General features: G+C 49.6%; 23 non-coding genes across 23 annotated transcripts; 15 read left to right on the top strand and 8 right to left on the bottom strand.

Annotated features, from left to right (window-relative positions):
- The first annotated feature begins 524 nt into the window (after positions 1-524).
- On the top strand, positions 525-596 carry Trnap-ugg (transfer RNA proline (anticodon UGG)). The gene has a single exon. It is a non-coding gene; the product is annotated as a tRNA-Pro (tRNA).
- A 602-nt stretch (positions 597-1198) lies between these two features.
- On the bottom strand, positions 1199-1271 carry Trnav-uac (transfer RNA valine (anticodon UAC)). The gene has a single exon. It is a non-coding gene; the product is annotated as a tRNA-Val (tRNA).
- A 235-nt stretch (positions 1272-1506) lies between these two features.
- Trnap-cgg (transfer RNA proline (anticodon CGG)) lies at positions 1507-1578 on the top strand. The gene has a single exon. It is a non-coding gene; the product is annotated as a tRNA-Pro (tRNA).
- A 1852-nt stretch (positions 1579-3430) lies between these two features.
- Positions 3431-3502, top strand: Trnap-ugg (transfer RNA proline (anticodon UGG)). Its single transcript has one exon. It is a non-coding gene; the product is annotated as a tRNA-Pro (tRNA).
- A 602-nt stretch (positions 3503-4104) lies between these two features.
- Positions 4105-4177, bottom strand: Trnav-uac (transfer RNA valine (anticodon UAC)). Its single transcript has one exon. It is a non-coding gene; the product is annotated as a tRNA-Val (tRNA).
- A 235-nt stretch (positions 4178-4412) lies between these two features.
- Trnap-cgg (transfer RNA proline (anticodon CGG)) lies at positions 4413-4484 on the top strand. The gene has a single exon. It is a non-coding gene; the product is annotated as a tRNA-Pro (tRNA).
- Positions 4485-6737: 2253 nt separating this feature from the next.
- Positions 6738-6809, top strand: Trnap-ugg (transfer RNA proline (anticodon UGG)). Its single transcript has one exon. It is a non-coding gene; the product is annotated as a tRNA-Pro (tRNA).
- Positions 6810-7411: 602 nt separating this feature from the next.
- Trnav-uac (transfer RNA valine (anticodon UAC)) lies at positions 7412-7484 on the bottom strand. Its single transcript has one exon. It is a non-coding gene; the product is annotated as a tRNA-Val (tRNA).
- A 235-nt stretch (positions 7485-7719) lies between these two features.
- Positions 7720-7791, top strand: Trnap-cgg (transfer RNA proline (anticodon CGG)). Its single transcript has one exon. It is a non-coding gene; the product is annotated as a tRNA-Pro (tRNA).
- A 1849-nt stretch (positions 7792-9640) lies between these two features.
- Trnap-ugg (transfer RNA proline (anticodon UGG)) lies at positions 9641-9712 on the top strand. The gene has a single exon. It is a non-coding gene; the product is annotated as a tRNA-Pro (tRNA).
- Positions 9713-10314: 602 nt separating this feature from the next.
- Trnav-uac (transfer RNA valine (anticodon UAC)) lies at positions 10315-10387 on the bottom strand. Its single transcript has one exon. It is a non-coding gene; the product is annotated as a tRNA-Val (tRNA).
- Positions 10388-10622: 235 nt separating this feature from the next.
- Trnap-cgg (transfer RNA proline (anticodon CGG)) lies at positions 10623-10694 on the top strand. Its single transcript has one exon. It is a non-coding gene; the product is annotated as a tRNA-Pro (tRNA).
- Positions 10695-12548: 1854 nt separating this feature from the next.
- Positions 12549-12620, top strand: Trnap-ugg (transfer RNA proline (anticodon UGG)). The gene has a single exon. It is a non-coding gene; the product is annotated as a tRNA-Pro (tRNA).
- A 602-nt stretch (positions 12621-13222) lies between these two features.
- Trnav-uac (transfer RNA valine (anticodon UAC)) lies at positions 13223-13295 on the bottom strand. Its single transcript has one exon. It is a non-coding gene; the product is annotated as a tRNA-Val (tRNA).
- Positions 13296-13530: 235 nt separating this feature from the next.
- Trnap-cgg (transfer RNA proline (anticodon CGG)) lies at positions 13531-13602 on the top strand. The gene has a single exon. It is a non-coding gene; the product is annotated as a tRNA-Pro (tRNA).
- Positions 13603-15455: 1853 nt separating this feature from the next.
- Positions 15456-15527, top strand: Trnap-ugg (transfer RNA proline (anticodon UGG)). The gene has a single exon. It is a non-coding gene; the product is annotated as a tRNA-Pro (tRNA).
- A 602-nt stretch (positions 15528-16129) lies between these two features.
- Positions 16130-16202, bottom strand: Trnav-uac (transfer RNA valine (anticodon UAC)). The gene has a single exon. It is a non-coding gene; the product is annotated as a tRNA-Val (tRNA).
- Positions 16203-16437: 235 nt separating this feature from the next.
- Positions 16438-16509, top strand: Trnap-cgg (transfer RNA proline (anticodon CGG)). Its single transcript has one exon. It is a non-coding gene; the product is annotated as a tRNA-Pro (tRNA).
- A 1850-nt stretch (positions 16510-18359) lies between these two features.
- On the top strand, positions 18360-18431 carry Trnap-ugg (transfer RNA proline (anticodon UGG)). Its single transcript has one exon. It is a non-coding gene; the product is annotated as a tRNA-Pro (tRNA).
- A 602-nt stretch (positions 18432-19033) lies between these two features.
- Trnav-uac (transfer RNA valine (anticodon UAC)) lies at positions 19034-19106 on the bottom strand. Its single transcript has one exon. It is a non-coding gene; the product is annotated as a tRNA-Val (tRNA).
- A 235-nt stretch (positions 19107-19341) lies between these two features.
- Trnap-cgg (transfer RNA proline (anticodon CGG)) lies at positions 19342-19413 on the top strand. The gene has a single exon. It is a non-coding gene; the product is annotated as a tRNA-Pro (tRNA).
- Positions 19414-21264: 1851 nt separating this feature from the next.
- Trnap-ugg (transfer RNA proline (anticodon UGG)) lies at positions 21265-21336 on the top strand. The gene has a single exon. It is a non-coding gene; the product is annotated as a tRNA-Pro (tRNA).
- Positions 21337-21938: 602 nt separating this feature from the next.
- On the bottom strand, positions 21939-22011 carry Trnav-uac (transfer RNA valine (anticodon UAC)). Its single transcript has one exon. It is a non-coding gene; the product is annotated as a tRNA-Val (tRNA).
- Between the last annotated feature and the right edge of the window lie 53 nt (positions 22012-22064).

Below are 22064 nucleotides of genomic sequence, written 5' to 3'. Positions count from 1 at the left end.
CGATTTACTTACCACTATCGCTGTTGGAAGGAGGAAACCACGTGATAATCACACAGTATTCTAGAGACGATCAGGTAATGAAAATTTAGAATAAGTAAAACAGTATCAAAAGAAGTTGTGTGGTGGAGCGGCACATGCAATTCACGCTTCCTAGATGATCGTTGCTGCATAGAATAATTCTTTTGTCTGTGGCGTCTTCAGTATTCGTCTTCTGGAAGTTTTGCTTGCAGTATATTCTTCAATATTTTCATTATGAGTTGGTGCTTGCTTTCCCGATGTTATTTTGTTTAGTGCATTCGCCTTCTCTTAACCCTGAGAAACCACATACGGAAACTGAGGCACTGCCGGCTGTTCATAAGCAGAGTTCGATGAAGTTATTTCGCTTTTTATTCGGCGCCTTTAATATTCTTCTCATCAGTGGTGAGTGCTGCCTTCAGAAAGCGCTTATCTTGCGAATTCACGTGAAAGTTTGTGTTCCCTGGGAGATGCACTACTTGTGATTAGCTTGAGTGGTGCGGGCAGGTGGCTCGTTGGTCTAGGGGTATGATTCCTGCTTTGGGTGCAGGAGGTCCCGGGTTCAAATCCCGGACGAGCCCTGCCATTTTGACCGTGCTGAAGAGTAGGTGGAACTCAGTCCCGGTTGCAGCTCCTCAATGAAGAGTAAGACGCCTGTTATATCACGTGGATATAACAAGAATCCGGCACCAGTAAAGTACGTAGGTGGAATTCGGTAGAAAGGCAGACGGTAATTTTTCTTGCAACGGAAAACAAGGTTGTCTTTGCGGAATATGTGCACCGTGAGTGGAGATTCAGCTTGATTGTGCGACAGTCTACCTTCATCTTACTAGCGACGGCAACAACCAATGGGTGGGACGTAAGACTGAGCGTGGCTAAGAGTTTCTCATTATTAGTTACCTTCACACTTTGTCACAGCCGTGACAAGGCGAGTAGCGCGAGCTCAGGATAGCCAGTAGGAAGCGCACCTGAAGTAGCCCTGAAGAACCGGGTTGTATATTTTGCCAGCCATAATGGAGCTAGGGGCGTTCTCAGTTACCAAATACCGGTGCAATAAGAGAGCAACAGTATTTGACAGTAAAATGACGCCCTATCCATCTAGAATATGACATTGATTGTCTCTGCATACGCATCCGTGAGGTCATCCCGGAAATGAAATCCGATATACGGATTAAAATTGTTGTGTTCCCGCCCGGGATCGAACCGGGGACCTTCTGCGTGTAAAGCAGACGTGATAACCGCTACACCACGGAAACGACGGTTCGTCTGATGTGCCACCCGGAGACTCGTGGTAGCAACAGTTTTCCTTCTGTGTTAGCAAGGGCATCGGCTACGAGCTCCCTCCGATTCGTGAGGTTCCTATAGTACAAGAAGTCGATGAAAACAATCCAACCGCGACAGCCAGAGAGAACGCTGGGTGAGCTGCAGCCGTACATGGTGAGACCATCAACGGTGGCGTCATTCACATGCAGTGTGTTTTCGGAACGAACAGGCTCGTTGGTCTAGGGGTATGATTCCTGCTTCGGGTGCAGGAGGTCCCGCGTTCAAATCCCGGACGAGCCCTTGCGTTTTGTACAACGGTGTGCTAACAAACCGCATGGCGGCGGCTGTTTCGCGCATTTCCAGGCCTCCAAGTCAGCGCTAAATCCGACAACCAGTTCTGAAACAGTTTCATTTGAGCCATGTGCACCCTGCTGGTGGAACGTTTGAAGTTGATTTAAATGGTCACAGTAGAGATCGTAGCAAGTGTCTTGCTGAGTGCGACGAAAACTTGTTTCCGCCCGCAATCGAACCGGGGACCTTGTGCGTGTTAGGCAGACGTTATAACCGCTACACCACGGAAACTGCTACGCTCTGCCCTCCACATGTGATACAACTTGTAGGACGATCGCCATTGTGGCGTAAAAATCACTTTGCGGAAACGCACAATGCCGGTATTTCGCATTCGTGTGAAACAATCGACAGCACCCTTGACTGCCTGAATGCCATGTCGAATAAGAGCTCAAGAAGTCATCGGAAACGCTCGAGGGAGAGTCCTCAGCAGCATCTGCTGCTCTTTCTTTCCTTACGAGATACCGTCGATTCGCGCAGTCGTTATTGCAAAAGATGTCACCAAAGGCGATCGCTTCGTTAGCGGCACGGCGCCTGGGCTCGGCGGCAGCCAGCTCTACATGGAGGCACCAGCAGCCCCAGCCCCTCCAGGCCGCCGCCGGCGCCACAGCGCAAGGAGTCGGCGCCCGCCCTGCAATGCCCCCTGTCGTTGCACATTCCACCCGCCTTTTATCCTCTCCATGTCTGACTCACTACCCTAAATGACGCTGCAGTCGACGTGCTTATTACTATCGCTTTTGGAAGAACCAAGGCGCAGTATTCTAGTGACGAACCGGTATTGCAAATTTGGATTAAGTAAAAATTTATTGTGTGGTCGAGCGACACCCCCGTCTCGCTCTTCCTAGATGATCGCTGCTGCGCGGAGTAACTCCTAGCGCGCCGATGGCTTCAGAGTTGGTCTTCTCGAAGTTTTGCTTTTGCACTGCATTCCGCAATCTTATAGTTACGTGCTTCGGTTTCCCGACGTTCTTGTGTTTAGTGCGTTCGGCTTCTCTTAACCCTTAGCCACCGCTTGCCGAAATTTCCACACTGTCATCTGTCGATCTGCAGAGCTCGATGAAAGTACCGCGGCCGTTCCTGAGCTCGTGAAACGGCCGAATCTGTAGTTGTTTCCAGATCTCTCCCACACAACGGCCTCCCGGAAGCTTGGATTACAGGAGTACGCCACTACTCCCAGCCGCTGAATTACCTTTGAAGCAGAATGACATGAGCTACACGCAGCTCCGATTTTTTTTTTTTTTTTTTTTTGGTGTCTGACCTACTTTGAAAGATTTTGTAGTCGATTTACTTACCACTATCGCTGTTGGAAGGAGGAAACCACGTGATAATCACACAGTATTCTAGAGACGATCAGGTAATGAAAATTTAGAATAAGTAAAACAGTATCAAAAGAAGTTGTGTGGTGGAGCGGCACATGCAATTCACGCTTCCTAGATGATCGTTGCTGCATAGAATAATTCTTTTGTCTGTGGCGTCTTCAGTATTCGTCTTCTGGAAGTTTTGCTTGCAGTATATTCTTCAATATTTTCATTATGAGTTGGTGCTTGCTTTCCCGATGTTATTTTGTTTAGTGCATTCGCCTTCTCTTAACCCTGAGAAACCACATACGGAAACTGAGGCACTGCCGGCTGTTCATAAGCAGAGTTCGATGAAGTTATTTCGCTTTTTATTCGGCGCCTTTAATATTCTTCTCATCAGTGGTGAGTGCTGCCTGCAGAAAGCGCTTATCTTGCGAATTCACGTGAAAGTTTGTGTTCCCTGGGAGATGCACTACTTGTGATTAGCTTGAGTGGTGCGGGCAGGTGGCTCGTTGGTCTAGGGGTATGATTCCTGCTTTGGGTGCAGGAGGTCCCGGGTTCAAATCCCGGACGAGCCCTGCCATTTTGACCGTGCTGAAGAGTAGGTGGAACTCAGTCCCGGTTGCAGCTCCTCAATGAAGAGTAAGACGCCTGTTATATCACGTGGATATAACAAGAATCCGGCACCAGTAAAGTACGTAGGTGGAATTCGGTAGAAAGGCAGACGGTAATTTTTCTTGCAACGGAAAACAAGGTTGTCTTTGCGGAATATGTGCACCGTGAGTGGAGATTCAGCTTGATTGTGCGACAGTCTACCTTCATCTTACTAGCGACGGCAACAACCAATGGGTGGGACGTAAGACTGAGCGTGGCTAAGAGTTTCTCATTATTAGTTACCTTCACACTTTGTCACAGCCGTGACAAGGCGAGTAGCGCGAGCTCAGGATAGCCAGTAGGAAGCGCACCTGAAGTAGCCCTGAAGAACCGGGTTGTATATTTTGCCAGCCATAATGGAGCTAGGGGCGTTCTCAGTTACCAAATACCGGTGCAATAAGAGAGCAACAGTATTTGACAGTAAAATGACGCCCTATCCATCTAGAATATGACATTGATTGTCTCTGCATACGCATCCGTGAGGTCATCCCGGAAATGAAATCCGATATACGGATTAAAATTGTTGTGTTCCCGCCCGGGATCGAACCGGGGACCTTCTGCGTGTAAAGCAGACGTGATAGCCGCTACACCACGGAAACGACGGTTCGTCTGATGTGCCACCCGGAGACTCGTGGTAGCAACAGTTTTCCTTCTGTGTTAGCAAGGGCATCGGCTACGAGCTCCCTCCGATTCGTGAGGTTCCTATAGTACAAGAAGTCGATGAAAACAATCCAACCGCGACAGCCAGAGAGAACGCTGGGTGAGCTGCAGCCGTACATGGTGAGACCATCAACGGTGGCGTCATTCACATGCAGTGTGTTTTCGGAACGAACAGGCTCGTTGGTCTAGGGGTATGATTCCTGCTTCGGGTGCAGGAGGTCCCGGGTTCAAATCCCGGACGAGCCCTTGCGTTTTGTACAACGGTGTGCTAACAAACCGCATGGCGGCGGCTGTTTCGCGCATTTCCAGGCCTCCAAGTCAGCGCTAAATCCGACAACCAGTTCTGAAACAGTTTCATTTGAGCCATGTGCACCCTGCTGGTGGAACGTTTGAAGTTGATTTAAATGGTCACAGTAGAGATCGTAGCAAGTGTCTTGCTGAGTGCGACGAAAACTTGTTTCCGCCCGCAATCGAACCGGGGACCTTGTGCGTGTTAGGCAGACGTTATAACCGCTACACCACGGAAACTGCTACGCTCTGCCCTCCACATGTGATACAACTTGTAGGACGATCGCCATTGTGGCGTAAAAATCACTTTGCGGAAACGCACAATGCCGCTATTTCGCATTCGTGTGAAACAATCGACAGCACCCTTGACTGCCTGAATGCCATGTCGAATAAGAGCTCAAGAAGTCATCGGAAACGCTCGAGGGAGAGTCCTCAGCAGCATCTGCTGCTCTTTCTTTCCTTACGAGATACCGTCGATTCGCGCAGTCGTTATTGCAAAAGATGTCACCAAAGGCGATCGCTTCGTTAGCGGCACGGCGCCTGGGCTCGGCGGCAGTGCGACGAAAACTTGTTTCCGCCCGCAATCGAACCGGGGACCTTGTGCGTGTTAGGCAGACGTTATAACCGCTACACCACGGAAACTGCTACGCTCTGCCCTCCACATGTGATACAACTTGTAGGACGATCGCCATTGTGGCGTAAAAATCACTTTGCGGAAACGCACAATGCCGGTATTTCGCATTCGTGTGAAACAATCGACAGCACCCTTGACTGCCTGAATGCCATGTCGAATAAGAGCTCAAGAAGTCATCGGAAACGCTCGAGGGAGAGTCCTGAGCAGCATCTGCTGCTCTTTCTTTCCTTACGAGATACCGTCGATTCGCGCAGTCGTTATTGCAAAAGATGTCACCAAAGGCGATCGCTTCGTTAGCGGCACGGCGCCTGGGCTCGGCGGCAGCCAGCTCTACATGGAGGCACCAGCAGCCCCAGCCCCTCCAGGCCGCCGCCGGCGCCACAGCGCAAGGAGTCGGCGCCCGCCCTGCAATGCCCCCTGTCGTTGCACATTCCACCCGCCTTTTATCCTCTCCATGTCTGACTCACTACCCTAAATGACGCTGCAGTCGACGTGCTTATTACTATCGCTTTTGGAAGAACCAAGGCGCAGTATTCTAGTGACGAACCGGTATTGCAAATTTGGATTAAGTAAAAATTTATTGTGTGGTCGAGCGACACCCCCGTCTCGCTCTTCCTAGATGATCGCTGCTGCGCGGAGTAACTCCTAGCGCGCCGATGGCTTCAGAGTTGGTCTTCTCGAAGTTTTGCTTTTGCACTGCATTCCGCAATCTTATAGTTACGTGCTTCGGTTTCCCGACGTTCTTGTGTTTAGTGCGTTCGGCTTCTCTTAACCCTTAGCCACCGCTTGCCGAAATTTCCACACTGTCATCTGTCGATCTGCAGAGCTCGATGAAAGTACCGCGGCCGTTCCTGAGCTCGTGAAACGGCCGAATCTGTAGTTGTTTCCAGATCTCTCCCACACAACGGCCTCCCGGAAGCTTGGATTACAGGAGTACGCCACTACTCCCAGCCGCTGAATTACCTTTGAAGCAGAATGACATGAGCTACACGCAGCTCCGATTTTTTTTTTTTTTTTTTTTGGTGTCTGACCTACTTTGAAAGATTTTGTAGTCGATTTACTTACCACTATCGCTGTTGGAAGGAGGAAACCACGTGATAATCACACAGTATTCTAGAGACGATCAGGTAATGAAAATTTAGAATAAGTAAAACAGTATCAAAAGAAGTTGTGTGGTGGAGCGGCACATGCAATTCACGCTTCCTAGATGATCGTTGCTGCATAGAATAATTCTTTTGTCTGTGGCGTCTTCAGTATTCGTCTTCTGGAAGTTTTGCTTGCAGTATATTCTTCAATATTTTCATTATGAGTTGGTGCTTGCTTTCCCGATGTTATTTTGTTTAGTGCATTCGCCTTCTCTTAACCCTGAGAAACCACATACGGAAACTGAGGCACTGCCGGCTGTTCATAAGCAGAGTTCGATGAAGTTATTTCGCTTTTTATTCGGCGCCTTTAATATTCTTCTCATCAGTGGTGAGTGCTGCCTGCAGAAAGCGCTTATCTTGCGAATTCACGTGAAAGTTTGTGTTCCCTGGGAGATGCACTACTTGTGATTAGCTTGAGTGGTGCGGGCAGGTGGCTCGTTGGTCTAGGGGTATGATTCCTGCTTTGGGTGCAGGAGGTCCCGGGTTCAAATCCCGGACGAGCCCTGCCATTTTGACCGTGCTGAAGAGTAGGTGGAACTCAGTCCCGGTTGCAGCTCCTCAATGAAGAGTAAGACGCCTGTTATATCACGTGGATATAACAAGAATCCGGCACCAGTAAAGTACGTAGGTGGAATTCGGTAGAAAGGCAGACGGTAATTTTTCTTGCAACGGAAAACAAGGTTGTCTTTGCGGAATATGTGCACCGTGAGTGGAGATTCAGCTTGATTGTGCGACAGTCTACCTTCATCTTACTAGCGACGGCAACAACCAATGGGTGGGACGTAAGACTGAGCGTGGCTAAGAGTTTCTCATTATTAGTTACCTTCACACTTTGTCACAGCCGTGACAAGGCGAGTAGCGCGAGCTCAGGATAGCCAGTAGGAAGCGCACCTGAAGTAGCCCTGAAGAACCGGGTTGTATATTTTGCCAGCCATAATGGAGCTAGGGGCGTTCTCAGTTACCAAATACCGGTGCAATAAGAGAGCAACAGTATTTGACAGTAAAATGACGCCCTATCCATCTAGAATATGACATTGATTGTCTCTGCATACGCATCCGTGAGGTCATCCCGGAAATGAAATCCGATATACGGATTAAAATTGTTGTGTTCCCGCCCGGGATCGAACCGGGGACCTTCTGCGTGTAAAGCAGACGTGATAGCCGCTACACCACGGAAACGACGGTTCGTCTGATGTGCCACCCGGAGACTCGTGGTAGCAACAGTTTTCCTTCTGTGTTAGCAAGGGCATCGGCTACGAGCTCCCTCCGATTCGTGAGGTTCCTATAGTACAAGAAGTCGATGAAAACAATCCAACCGCGACAGCCAGAGAGAACGCTGGGTGAGCTGCAGCCGTACATGGTGAGACCATCAACGGTGGCGTCATTCACATGCAGTGTGTTTTCGGAACGAACAGGCTCGTTGGTCTAGGGGTATGATTCCTGCTTCGGGTGCAGGAGGTCCCGGGTTCAAATCTCGGACGAGCCCTTGCGTTTTGTACAACGGTGTGCTAACAAACCGCATGGCGGCGGCTGTTTCGCGCATTTCCAGGCCTCCAAGTCAGCGCTAAATCCGACAACCAGTTCTGAAACAGTTTCATTTGAGCCATGTGCACCCTGCTGGTGGAACGTTTGAAGTTGATTTAAATGGTCACAGTAGAGATCGTAGCAAGTGTCTTGCTGAGTGCGACGAAAACTTGTTTCCGCCCGCAATCGAACCGGGGACCTTGTGCGTGTTAGGCAGACGTTATAACCGCTACACCACGGAAACTGCTACGCTCTGCCCTCCACATGTGATACAACTTGTAGGACGATCGCCATTGTGGCGTAAAAATCACTTTGCGGAAACGCACAATGCCGGTATTTCGCATTCGTGTGAAACAATCGACAGCACCCTTGACTGCCTGAATGCCATGTCGAATAAGAGCTCAAGAAGTCATCGGAAACGCTCGAGGGAGAGTCCTCAGCAGCATCTGCTGCTCTTTCTTTCCTTACGAGATACCGTCGATTCGCGCAGTCGTTATTGCAAAAGATGTCACCAAAGGCGATCGCTTCGTTAGCGGCACGGCGCCTGGGCTCGGCGGCAGCCAGCTCTACATGGAGGCACCAGCAGCCCCAGCCCCTCCAGGCCGCCGCCGGCGCCACAGCGCAAGGAGTCGGCGCCCGCCCTGCAATGCCCCCTGTCGTTGCACATTCCACCCGCCTTTTATCCTCTCCATGTCTGACTCACTACCCTAAATGACGCTGCAGTCGACGTGCTTATTACTATCGCTTTTGGAAGAACCAAGGCGCAGTATTCTAGTGACGAACCGGTATTGCAAATTTGGATTAAGTAAAAATTTATTGTGTGGTCGAGCGACACCCCCGTCTCGCTCTTCCTAGATGATCGCTGCTGCGCGGAGTAACTCCTAGCGCGCCGATGGCTTCAGAGTTGGTCTTCTCGAAGTTTTGCTTTTGCACTGCATTCCGCAATCTTATAGTTACGTGCTTCGGTTTCCCGACGTTCTTGTGTTTAGTGCGTTCGGCTTCTCTTAACCCTTAGCCACCGCTTGCCGAAATTTCCACACTGTCATCTGTCGATCTGCAGAGCTCGATGAAAGTACCGCGGCCGTTCCTGAGCTCGTGAAACGGCCGAATCTGTAGTTGTTTCCAGATCTCTCCCACACAACGGCCTCCCGGAAGCTTGGATTACAGGAGTACGCCACTACTCCCAGCCGCTGAATTACCTTTGAAGCAGAATGACATGAGCTACACGCAGCTCCGATTTTTTTTTTTTTTTTTTGGTGTCTGACCTACTTTGAAAGATTTTGTAGTCGATTTACTTACCACTATCGCTGTTGGAAGGAGGAAACCACGTGATAATCACACAGTATTCTAGAGACGATCAGGTAATGAAAATTTAGAATAAGTAAAACAGTATCAAAAGAAGTTGTGTGGTGGAGCGGCACATGCAATTCACGCTTCCTAGATGATCGTTGCTGCATAGAATAATTCTTTTGTCTGTGGCGTCTTCAGTATTCGTCTTCTGGAAGTTTTGCTTGCAGTATATTCTTCAATATTTTCATTATGAGTTGGTGCTTGCTTTCCCGATGTTATTTTGTTTAGTGCATTCGCCTTCTCTTAACCCTGAGAAACCACATACGGAAACTGAGGCACTGCCGGCTGTTCATAAGCAGAGTTCGATGAAGTTATTTCGCTTTTTATTCGGCGCCTTTAATATTCTTCTCATCAGTGGTGAGTGCTGCCTGCAGAAAGCGCTTATCTTGCGAATTCACGTGAAAGTTTGTGTTCCCTGGGAGATGCACTACTTGTGATTAGCTTGAGTGGTGCGGGCAGGTGGCTCGTTGGTCTAGGGGTATGATTCCTGCTTTGGGTGCAGGAGGTCCCGGGTTCAAATCCCGGACGAGCCCTGCCATTTTGACCGTGCTGAAGAGTAGGTGGAACTCAGTCCCGGTTGCAGCTCCTCAATGAAGAGTAAGACGCCTGTTATATCACGTGGATATAACAAGAATCCGGCACCAGTAAAGTACGTAGGTGGAATTCGGTAGAAAGGCAGACGGTAATTTTTCTTGCAACGGAAAACAAGGTTGTCTTTGCGGAATATGTGCACCGTGAGTGGAGATTCAGCTTGATTGTGCGACAGTCTACCTTCATCTTACTAGCGACGGCAACAACCAATGGGTGGGACGTAAGACTGAGCGTGGCTAAGAGTTTCTCATTATTAGTTACCTTCACACTTTGTCACAGCCGTGACAAGGCGAGTAGCGCGAGCTCAGGATAGCCAGTAGGAAGCGCACCTGAAGTAGCCCTGAAGAACCGGGTTGTATATTTTGCCAGCCATAATGGAGCTAGGGGCGTTCTCAGTTACCAAATACCGGTGCAATAAGAGAGCAACAGTATTTGACAGTAAAATGACGCCCTATCCATCTAGAATATGACATTGATTGTCTCTGCATACGCATCCGTGAGGTCATCCCGGAAATGAAATCCGATATACGGATTAAAATTGTTGTGTTCCCGCCCGGGATCGAACCGGGGACCTTCTGCGTGTAAAGCAGACGTGATAGCCGCTACACCACGGAAACGACGGTTCGTCTGATGTGCCACCCGGAGACTCGTGGTAGCAACAGTTTTCCTTCTGTGTTAGCAAGGGCATCGGCTACGAGCTCCCTCCGATTCGTGAGGTTCCTATAGTACAAGAAGTCGATGAAAACAATCCAACCGCGACAGCCAGAGAGAACGCTGGGTGAGCTGCAGCCGTACATGGTGAGACCATCAACGGTGGCGTCATTCACATGCAGTGTGTTTTCGGAACGAACAGGCTCGTTGGTCTAGGGGTATGATTCCTGCTTCGGGTGCAGGAGGTCCCGGGTTCAAATCCCGGACGAGCCCTTGCGTTTTGTACAACGGTGTGCTAACAAACCGCATGGCGGCGGCTGTTTCGCGCATTTCCAGGCCTCCAAGTCAGCGCTAAATCCGACAACCAGTTCTGAAACAGTTTCATTTGAGCCATGTGCACCCTGCTGGTGGAACGTTTGAAGTTGATTTAAATGGTCACAGTAGAGATCGTAGCAAGTGTCTTGCTGAGTGCGACGAAAACTTGTTTCCGCCCGCAATCGAACCGGGGACCTTGTGCGTGTTAGGCAGACGTTATAACCGCTACACCACGGAAACTGCTACGCTCTGCCCTCCACATGTGATACAACTTGTAGGACGATCGCCATTGTGGCGTAAAAATCACTTTGCGGAAACGCACAATGCCGGTATTTCGCATTCGTGTGAAACAATCGACAGCACCCTTGACTGCCTGAATGCCATGTCGAATAAGAGCTCAAGAAGTCATCGGAAACGCTCGAGGGAGAGTCCTCAGCAGCATCTGCTGCTCTTTCTTTCCTTACGAGATACCGTCGATTCGCGCAGTCGTTATTGCAAAAGATGTCACCAAAGGCGATCGCTTCGTTAGCGGCACGGCGCCTGGGCTCGGCGGCAGCCAGCTCTACATGGAGGCACCAGCAGCCCCAGCCCCTCCAGGCCGCCGCCGGCGCCACAGCGCAAGGAGTCGGCGCCCGCCCTGCAATGCCCCCTGTCGTTGCACATTCCACCCGCCTTTTATCCTCTCCATGTCTGACTCACTACCCTAAATGACGCTGCAGTCGACGTGCTTATTACTATCGCTTTTGGAAGAACCAAGGCGCAGTATTCTAGTGACGAACCGGTATTGCAAATTTGGATTAAGTAAAAATTTATTGTGTGGTCGAGCGACACCCCCGTCTCGCTCTTCCTAGATGATCGCTGCTGCGCGGAGTAACTCCTAGCGCGCCGATGGCTTCAGAGTTGGTCTTCTCGAAGTTTTGCTTTTGCACTGCATTCCGCAATCTTATAGTTACGTGCTTCGGTTTCCCGACGTTCTTGTGTTTAGTGCGTTCGGCTTCTCTTAACCCTTAGCCACCGCTTGCCGAAATTTCCACACTGTCATCTGTCGATCTGCAGAGCTCGATGAAAGTACCGCGGCCGTTCCTGAGCTCGTGAAACGGCCGAATCTGTAGTTGTTTCCAGATCTCTCCCACACAACGGCCTCCCGGAAGCTTGGATTACAGGAGTACGCCACTACTCCCAGCCGCTGAATTACCTTTGAAGCAGAATGACATGAGCTACACGCAGCTCCGATTTTTTTTTTTTTTTTTTTTTTTGGTGTCTGACCTACTTTGAAAGATTTTGTAGTCGATTTACTTACCACTATCGCTGTTGGAAGGAGGAAACCACGTGATAATCACACAGTATTCTAGAGACGATCAGGTAATGAAAATTTAGAATAAGTAAAACAGTATCAAAAGAAGTTGTGTGGTGGAGCGGCACATGCAATTCACGCTTCCTAGATGATCGTTGCTGCATAGAATAATTCTTTTGTCTGTGGCGTCTTCAGTATTCGTCTTCTGGAAGTTTTGCTTGCAGTATATTCTTCAATATTTTCATTATGAGTTGGTGCTTGCTTTCCCGATGTTATTTTGTTTAGTGCATTCGCCTTCTCTTAACCCTGAGAAACCACATACGGAAACTGAGGCACTGCCGGCTGTTCATAAGCAGAGTTCGATGAAGTTATTTCGCTTTTTATTCGGCGCCTTTAATATTCTTCTCATCAGTGGTGAGTGCTGCCTGCAGAAAGCGCTTATCTTGCGAATTCACGTGAAAGTTTGTGTTCCCTGGGAGATGCACTACTTGTGATTAGCTTGAGTGGTGCGGGCAGGTGGCTCGTTGGTCTAGGGGTATGATTCCTGCTTTGGGTGCAGGAGGTCCCGGGTTCAAATCCCGGACGAGCCCTGCCATTTTGACCGTGCTGAAGAGTAGGTGGAACTCAGTCCCGGTTGCAGCTCCTCAATGAAGAGTAAGACGCCTGTTATATCACGTGGATATAACAAGAATCCGGCACCAGTAAAGTACGTAGGTGGAATTCGGTAGAAAGGCAGACGGTAATTTTTCTTGCAACGGAAAACAAGGTTGTCTTTGCGGAATATGTGCACCGTGAGTGGAGATTCAGCTTGATTGTGCGACAGTCTACCTTCATCTTACTAGCGACGGCAACAACCAATGGGTGGGACGTAAGACTGAGCGTGGCTAAGAGTTTCTCATTATTAGTTACCTTCACACTTTGTCACAGCCGTGACAAGGCGAGTAGCGCGAGCTCAGGATAGCCAGTAGGAAGCGCACCTGAAGTAGCCCTGAAGAACCGGGTTGTATATTTTGCCAGCCATAATGGAGCTAGGGGCGTTCTCAGTTACCAAATACCGGTGCAATAAGAGAGCAACAGTATTTGACAGTAAAATGACGCCCTATCCATCTAGAATATGACATTGATTGTCTCTGCATACGCATCCGTGAGGTCATCCCGGAAATGAAATCCGATATACGGATTAAAATTGTTGTGTTCCCGCCCGGGATCGAACCGGGGACCTTCTGCGTGTAAAGCAGACGTGATAGCCGCTACACCACGGAAACGACGGTTCGTCTGATGTGCCACCCGGAGACTCGTGGTAGCAACAGTTTTCCTTCTGTGTTAGCAAGGGCATCGGCTACGAGCTCCCTCCGATTCGTGAGGTTCCTATAGTACAAGAAGTCGATGAAAACAATCCAACCGCGACAGCCAGAGAGAACGCTGGGTGAGCTGCAGCCGTACATGGTGAGACCATCAACGGTGGCGTCATTCACATGCAGTGTGTTTTCGGAACGAACAGGCTCGTTGGTCTAGGGGTATGATTCCTGCTTCGGGTGCAGGAGGTCCCGGGTTCAAATCCCGGACGAGCCCTTGCGTTTTGTACAACGGTGTGCTAACAAACCGCATGGCGGCGGCTGTTTCGCGCATTTCCAGGCCTCCAAGTCAGCGCTAAATCCGACAACCAGTTCTGAAACAGTTTCATTTGAGCCATGTGCACCCTGCTGGTGGAACGTTTGAAGTTGATTTAAATGGTCACAGTAGAGATCGTAGCAAGTGTCTTGCTGAGTGCGACGAAAACTTGTTTCCGCCCGCAATCGAACCGGGGACCTTGTGCGTGTTAGGCAGACGTTATAACCGCTACACCACGGAAACTGCTACGCTCTGCCCTCCACATGTGATACAACTTGTAGGACGATCGCCATTGTGGCGTAAAAATCACTTTGCGGAAACGCACAATGCCGGTATTTCGCATTCGTGTGAAACAATCGACAGCACCCTTGACTGCCTGAATGCCATGTCGAATAAGAGCTCAAGAAGTCATCGGAAACGCTCGAGGGAGAGTCCTCAGCAGCATCTGCTGCTCTTTCTTTCCTTACGAGATACCGTCGATTCGCGCAGTCGTTATTGCAAAAGATGTCACCAAAGGCGATCGCTTCGTTAGCGGCACGGCGCCTGGGCTCGGCGGCAGCCAGCTCTACATGGAGGCACCAGCAGCCCCAGCCCCTCCAGGCCGCCGCCGGCGCCACAGCGCAAGGAGTCGGCGCCCGCCCTGCAATGCCCCCTGTCGTTGCACATTCCACCCGCCTTTTATCCTCTCCATGTCTGACTCACTACCCTAAATGACGCTGCAGTCGACGTGCTTATTACTATCGCTTTTGGAAGAACCAAGGCGCAGTATTCTAGTGACGAACCGGTATTGCAAATTTGGATTAAGTAAAAATTTATTGTGTGGTCGAGCGACACCCCCGTCTCGCTCTTCCTAGATGATCGCTGCTGCGCGGAGTAACTCCTAGCGCGCCGATGGCTTCAGAGTTGGTCTTCTCGAAGTTTTGCTTTTGCACTGCATTCCGCAATCTTATAGTTACGTGCTTCGGTTTCCCGACGTTCTTGTGTTTAGTGCGTTCGGCTTCTCTTAACCCTTAGCCACCGCTTGCCGAAATTTCCACACTGTCATCTGTCGATCTGCAGAGCTCGATGAAAGTACCGCGGCCGTTCCTGAGCTCGTGAAACGGCCGAATCTGTAGTTGTTTCCAGATCTCTCCCACACAACGGCCTCCCGGAAGCTTGGATTACAGGAGTACGCCACTACTCCCAGCCGCTGAATTACCTTTGAAGCAGAATGACATGAGCTACACGCAGCTCCGATTTTTTTTTTTTTTTTTTTTTTGGTGTCTGACCTACTTTGAAAGATTTTGTAGTCGATTTACTTACCACTATCGCTGTTGGAAGGAGGAAACCACGTGATAATCACACAGTATTCTAGAGACGATCAGGTAATGAAAATTTAGAATAAGTAAAACAGTATCAAAAGAAGTTGTGTGGTGGAGCGGCACATGCAATTCACGCTTCCTAGATGATCGTTGCTGCATAGAATAATTCTTTTGTCTGTGGCGTCTTCAGTATTCGTCTTCTGGAAGTTTTGCTTGCAGTATATTCTTCAATATTTTCATTATGAGTTGGTGCTTGCTTTCCCGATGTTATTTTGTTTAGTGCATTCGCCTTCTCTTAACCCTGAGAAACCACATACGGAAACTGAGGCACTGCCGGCTGTTCATAAGCAGAGTTCGATGAAGTTATTTCGCTTTTTATTCGGCGCCTTTAATATTCTTCTCATCAGTGGTGAGTGCTGCCTGCAGAAAGCGCTTATCTTGCGAATTCACGTGAAAGTTTGTGTTCCCTGGGAGATGCACTACTTGTGATTAGCTTGAGTGGTGCGGGCAGGTGGCTCGTTGGTCTAGGGGTATGATTCCTGCTTTGGGTGCAGGAGGTCCCGGGTTCAAATCCCGGACGAGCCCTGCCATTTTGACCGTGCTGAAGAGTAGGTGGAACTCAGTCCCGGTTGCAGCTCCTCAATGAAGAGTAAGACGCCTGTTATATCACGTGGATATAACAAGAATCCGGCACCAGTAAAGTACGTAGGTGGAATTCGGTAGAAAGGCAGACGGTAATTTTTCTTGCAACGGAAAACAAGGTTGTCTTTGCGGAATATGTGCACCGTGAGTGGAGATTCAGCTTGATTGTGCGACAGTCTACCTTCATCTTACTAGCGACGGCAACAACCAATGGGTGGGACGTAAGACTGAGCGTGGCTAAGAGTTTCTCATTATTAGTTACCTTCACACTTTGTCACAGCCGTGACAAGGCGAGTAGCGCGAGCTCAGGATAGCCAGTAGGAAGCGCACCTGAAGTAGCCCTGAAGAACCGGGTTGTATATTTTGCCAGCCATAATGGAGCTAGGGGCGTTCTCAGTTACCAAATACCGGTGCAATAAGAGAGCAACAGTATTTGACAGTAAAATGACGCCCTATCCATCTAGAATATGACATTGATTGTCTCTGCATACGCATCCGTGAGGTCATCCCGGAAATGAAATCCGATATACGGATTAAAATTGTTGTGTTCCCGCCCGGGATCGAACCGGGGACCTTCTGCGTGTAAAGCAGACGTGATAGCCGCTACACCACGGAAACGACGGTTCGTCTGATGTGCCACCCGGAGACTCGTGGTAGCAACAGTTTTCCTTCTGTGTTAGCAAGGGCATCGGCTACGAGCTCCCTCCGATTCGTGAGGTTCCTATAGTACAAGAAGTCGATGAAAACAATCCAACCGCGACAGCCAGAGAGAACGCTGGGTGAGCTGCAGCCGTACATGGTGAGACCATCAACGGTGGCGTCATTCACATGCAGTGTGTTTTCGGAACGAACAGGCTCGTTGGTCTAGGGGTATGATTCCTGCTTCGGGTGCAGGAGGTCCCGGGTTCAAATCCCGGACGAGCCCTTGCGTTTTGTACAACGGTGTGCTAACAAACCGCATGGCGGCGGCTGTTTCGCGCATTTCCAGGCCTCCAAGTCAGCGCTAAATCCGACAACCAGTTCTGAAACAGTTTCATTTGAGCCATGTGCACCCTGCTGGTGGAACGTTTGAAGTTGATTTAAATGGTCACAGTAGAGATCGTAGCAAGTGTCTTGCTGAGTGCGACGAAAACTTGTTTCCGCCCGCAATCGAACCGGGGACCTTGTGCGTGTTAGGCAGACGTTATAACCGCTACACCACGGAAACTGCTACGCTCTGCCCTCCACATGTGATACAACTTGTAGGACGATCGCCATTGTGGCGTAAAAATCACTTTGCGGAAACGCACAATGCCGGTATTTCGCATTCGTGTGAAACAATCGACAGCACCCTTGACTGCCTGAATGCCATGTCGAATAAGAGCTCAAGAAGTCATCGGAAACGCTCGAGGGAGAGTCCTCAGCAGCATCTGCTGCTCTTTCTTTCCTTACGAGATACCGTCGATTCGCGCAGTCGTTATTGCAAAAGATGTCACCAAAGGCGATCGCTTCGTTAGCGGCACGGCGCCTGGGCTCGGCGGCAGCCAGCTCTACATGGAGGCACCAGCAGCCCCAGCCCCTCCAGGCCGCCGCCGGCGCCACAGCGCAAGGAGTCGGCGCCCGCCCTGCAATGCCCCCTGTCGTTGCACATTCCACCCGCCTTTTATCCTCTCCATGTCTGACTCACTACCCTAAATGACGCTGCAGTCGACGTGCTTATTACTATCGCTTTTGGAAGAACCAAGGCGCAGTATTCTAGTGACGAACCGGTATTGCAAATTTGGATTAAGTAAAAATTTATTGTGTGGTCGAGCGACACCCCCGTCTCGCTCTTCCTAGATGATCGCTGCTGCGCGGAGTAACTCCTAGCGCGCCGATGGCTTCAGAGTTGGTCTTCTCGAAGTTTTGCTTTTGCACTGCATTCCGCAATCTTATAGTTACGTGCTTCGGTTTCCCGACGTTCTTGTGTTTAGTGCGTTCGGCTTCTCTTAACCCTTAGCCACCGCTTGCCGAAATTTCCACACTGTCATCTGTCGATCTGCAGAGCTCGATGAAAGTACCGCGGCCGTTCCTGAGCTCGTGAAACGGCCGAATCTGTAGTTGTTTCCAGATCTCTCCCACACAACGGCCTCCCGGAAGCTTGGATTACAGGAGTACGCCACTACTCCCAGTCGCTGAATTACCTTTGAAGCAGAATGACATGAGCTACACGCAGCTCCGATTTTTTTTTTTTTTTTTTTGGTGTCTGACCTACTTTGAAAGATTTTGTAGTCGATTTACTTACCACTATCGCTGTTGGAAGGAGGAAACCACGTGATAATCACACAGTATTCTAGAGACGATCAGGTAATGAAAATTTAGAATAAGTAAAACAGTATCAAAAGAAGTTGTGTGGTGGAGCGGCACATGCAATTCACGCTTCCTAGATGATCGTTGCTGCATAGAATAATTCTTTTGTCTGTGGCGTCTTCAGTATTCGTCTTCTGGAAGTTTTGCTTGCAGTATATTCTTCAATATTTTCATTATGAGTTGGTGCTTGCTTTCCCGATGTTATTTTGTTTAGTGCATTCGCCTTCTCTTAACCCTGAGAAACCACATACGGAAACTGAGGCACTGCCGGCTGTTCATAAGCAGAGTTCGATGAAGTTATTTCGCTTTTTATTCGGCGCCTTTAATATTCTTCTCATCAGTGGTGAGTGCTGCCTGCAGAAAGCGCTTATCTTGCGAATTCACGTGAAAGTTTGTGTTCCCTGGGAGATGCACTACTTGTGATTAGCTTGAGTGGTGCGGGCAGGTGGCTCGTTGGTCTAGGGGTATGATTCCTGCTTTGGGTGCAGGAGGTCCCGGGTTCAAATCCCGGACGAGCCCTGCCATTTTGACCGTGCTGAAGAGTAGGTAGAACTCAGTCCCGGTTGCAGCTCCTCAATGAAGAGTAAGACGCCTGTTATATCACGTGGATATAACAAGAATCCGGCACCAGTAAAGTACGTAGGTGGAATTCGGTAGAAAGGCAGACGGTAATTTTTCTTGCAACGGAAAACAAGGTTGTCTTTGCGGAATATGTGCACCGTGAGTGGAGATTCAGCTTGATTGTGCGACAGTCTACCTTCATCTTACTAGCGACGGCAACAACCAATGGGTGGGACGTAAGACTGAGCGTGGCTAAGAGTTTCTCATTATTAGTTACCTTCACACTTTGTCACAGCCGTGACAAGGCGAGTAGCGCGAGCTCAGGATAGCCAGTAGGAAGCGCACCTGAAGTAGCCCTGAAGAACCGGGTTGTATATTTTGCCAGCCATAATGGAGCTAGGGGCGTTCTCAGTTACCAAATACCGGTGCAATAAGAGAGCAACAGTATTTGACAGTAAAATGACGCCCTATCCATCTAGAATATGACATTGATTGTCTCTGCATACGCATCCGTGAGGTCATCACGGAAATGAAATCCGATATACGGATTAAAATTGTTGTGTTCCCGCCCGGGATCGAACCGGGGACCTTCTGCGTGTAAAGCAGACGTGATAGCCGCTACACCACGGAAACGACGGTTCGTCTGATGTGCCACCCGGAGACTCGTGGTAGCAACAGTTTTCCTTCTGTGTTAGCAAGGGCATCGGCTACGAGCTCCCTCCGATTCGTGAGGTTCCTATAGTACAAGAAGTCGATGAAAACAATCCAACCGCGACAGCCAGAGAGAACGCTGGGTGAGCTGCAGCCGTACATGGTGAGACCATCAACGGTGGCGTCATTCACATGCAGTGTGTTTTCGGAACGAACAGGCTCGTTGGTCTAGGGGTATGATTCCTGCTTCGGGTGCAGGAGGTCCCGGGTTCAAATCCCGGACGAGCCCTTGCGTTTTGTACAACGGTGTGCTAACAAACCGCATGGCGGCGGCTGTTTCGCGCATTTCCAGGCCTCCAAGTCAGCGCTAAATCCGACAACCAGTTCTGAAACAGTTTCATTTGAGCCATGTGCACCCTGCTGGTGGAACGTTTGAAGTTGATTTAAATGGTCACAGTAGAGATCGTAGCAAGTGTCTTGCTGAGTGCGACGAAAACTTGTTTCCGCCCGCAATCGAACCGGGGACCTTGTGCGTGTTAGGCAGACGTTATAACCGCTACACCACGGAAACTGCTACGCTCTGCCCTCCACATGTGATACAACTTGTAGGACGATCGCCATTGTGGCGTAAAAATCACTTTGCGGAAACGCACAATGCCGGTATTTCGCATTCGTGTGAAACAATCGACAGCACCCGTGACTGCCTGAATGCCATGTCGAATAAGAGCTCAAGAAGTCATCGGAAACGCTCGAGGGAGAGTCCTCAGCAGCATCTGCTGCTCTTTCTTTCCTTACGAGATACCGTCGATTCGCGCAGTCGTTATTGCAAAAGATGTCACCAAAGGCGATCGCTTCGTTAGCGGCACGGCGCCTGGGCTCGGCGGCAGCCAGCTCTACATGGAGGCACCAGCAGCCCCAGCCCCTCCAGGCCGCCGCCGGCGCCACAGCGCAAGGAGTCGGCGCCCGCCCTGCAATGCCCCCTGTCGTTGCACATTCCACCCGCCTTTTATCCTCTCCATGTCTGACTCACTACCCTAAATGACGCTGCAGTCGACGTGCTTATTACTATCGCTTTTGGAAGAACCAAGGCGCAGTATTCTAGTGACGAACCGGTATTGCAAATTTGGATTAAGTAAAAATTTATTGTGTGGTCGAGCGACACCCCCGTCTCGCTCTTCCTAGATGATCGCTGCTGCGCGGAGTAACTCCTAGCGCGCCGATGGCTTCAGAGTTGGTCTTCTCGAAGTTTTGCTTTTGCACTGCATTCCGCAATCTTATAGTTACGTGCTTCGGTTTCCCGACGTTCTTGTGTTTAGTGCGTTCGGCTTCTCTTAACCCTTAGCCACCGCTTGCCGAAATTTCCACACTGTCATCTGTCGATCTGCAGAGCTCGATGAAAGTACCGCGGCCGTTCCTGAGCTCGTGAAACGGCCGAATCTGTAGTTGTTTCCAGATCTCTCCCACACAACGGCCTCCCGGAAGCTTGGATTACAGGAGTACGCCACTACTCCCAGCCGCTGAATTACCTTTGAAGCAGAATGACATGAGCTGCACGCAGCTCCGATTTTTTTTTTTTTTTTTTTTGGTGTCTGACCTACTTTGAAAGATTTTGTAGTCGATTTACTTACCACTATCGCTGTTGGAAGGAGGAAACCACGTGATAATCACACAGTATTCTAGAGACGATCAGGTAATGAAAATTTAGAATAAGTAAAACAGTATCAAAAGAAGTTGTGTGGTGGAGCGGCACATGCAATTCACGCTTCCTAGATGATCGTTGCTGCATAGAATAATTCTTTTGTCTGTGGCGTCTTCAGTATTCGTCTTCTGGAAGTTTTGCTTGCAGTATATTCTTCAATATTTTCATTATGAGTTGGTGCTTGCTTTCCCGATGTTATTTTGTTTAGTGCATTCGCCTTCTCTTAACCCTGAGAAACCACATACGGAAACTGAGGCACTGCCGGCTGTTCATAAGCAGAGTTCGATGAAGTTATTTCGCTTTTTATTCGGCGCCTTTAATATTCTTCTCATCAGTGGTGAGTGCTGCCTGCAGAAAGCGCTTATCTTGCGAATTCACGTGAAAGTTTGTGTTCCCTGGGAGATGCACTACTTGTGATTAGCTTGAGTGGTGCGGGCAGGTGGCTCGTTGGTCTAGGGGTATGATTCCTGCTTTGGGTGCAGGAGGTCCCGGGTTCAAATCCCGGACGAGCCCTGCCATTTTGACCGTGCTGAAGAGTAGGTGGAACTCAGTCCCGGTTGCAGCTCCTCAATGAAGAGTAAGACGCCTGTTATATCACGTGGATATAACAAGAATCCGGCACCAGTAAAGTACGTAGGTGGAATTCGGTAGAAAGGCAGACGGTAATTTTTCTTGCAACGGAAAACAAGGTTGTCTTTGCGGAATATGTGCACCGTGAGTGGAGATTCAGCTTGATTGTGCGACAGTCTACCTTCATCTTACTAGCGACGGCAACAACCAATGGGTGGGACGTAAGACTGAGCGTGGCTAAGAGTTTCTCATTATTAGTTACCTTCACACTTTGTCACAGCCGTGACAAGGCGAGTAGCGCGAGCTCAGGATAGCCAGTAGGAAGCGCACCTGAAGTAGCCCTGAAGAACCGGGTTGTATATTTTGCCAGCCATAATGGAGCTAGGGGCGTTCTCAGTTACCAAATACCGGTGCAATAAGAGAGCAACAGTATTTGACAGTAAAATGACGCCCTATCCATCTAGAATATGACATTGATTGTCTCTGCATACGCATCCGTGAGGTCATCCCGGAAATGAAATCCGATATACGGATTAAAATTGTTGTGTTCCCGCCCCGGATCGAACCGGGGACCTTCTGCGTGTAAAGCAGACGTGATAACCGCTACACCACGGAAACGACGGTTCGTCTGATGTGCCACCCGGAGACTCGTGGTAGCAACAGTTTTCCTT

This window comes from Schistocerca nitens, chromosome 2, assembly GCF_023898315.1.
Source record: "Schistocerca nitens isolate TAMUIC-IGC-003100 chromosome 2, iqSchNite1.1, whole genome shotgun sequence".
NCBI classification, from domain to species: domain Eukaryota; kingdom Metazoa; phylum Arthropoda; class Insecta; order Orthoptera; family Acrididae; genus Schistocerca; species Schistocerca nitens.
Note: the sequence above shows the minus strand (reverse complement) of the source record. Positions and strands in the feature narration are given on the sequence as shown.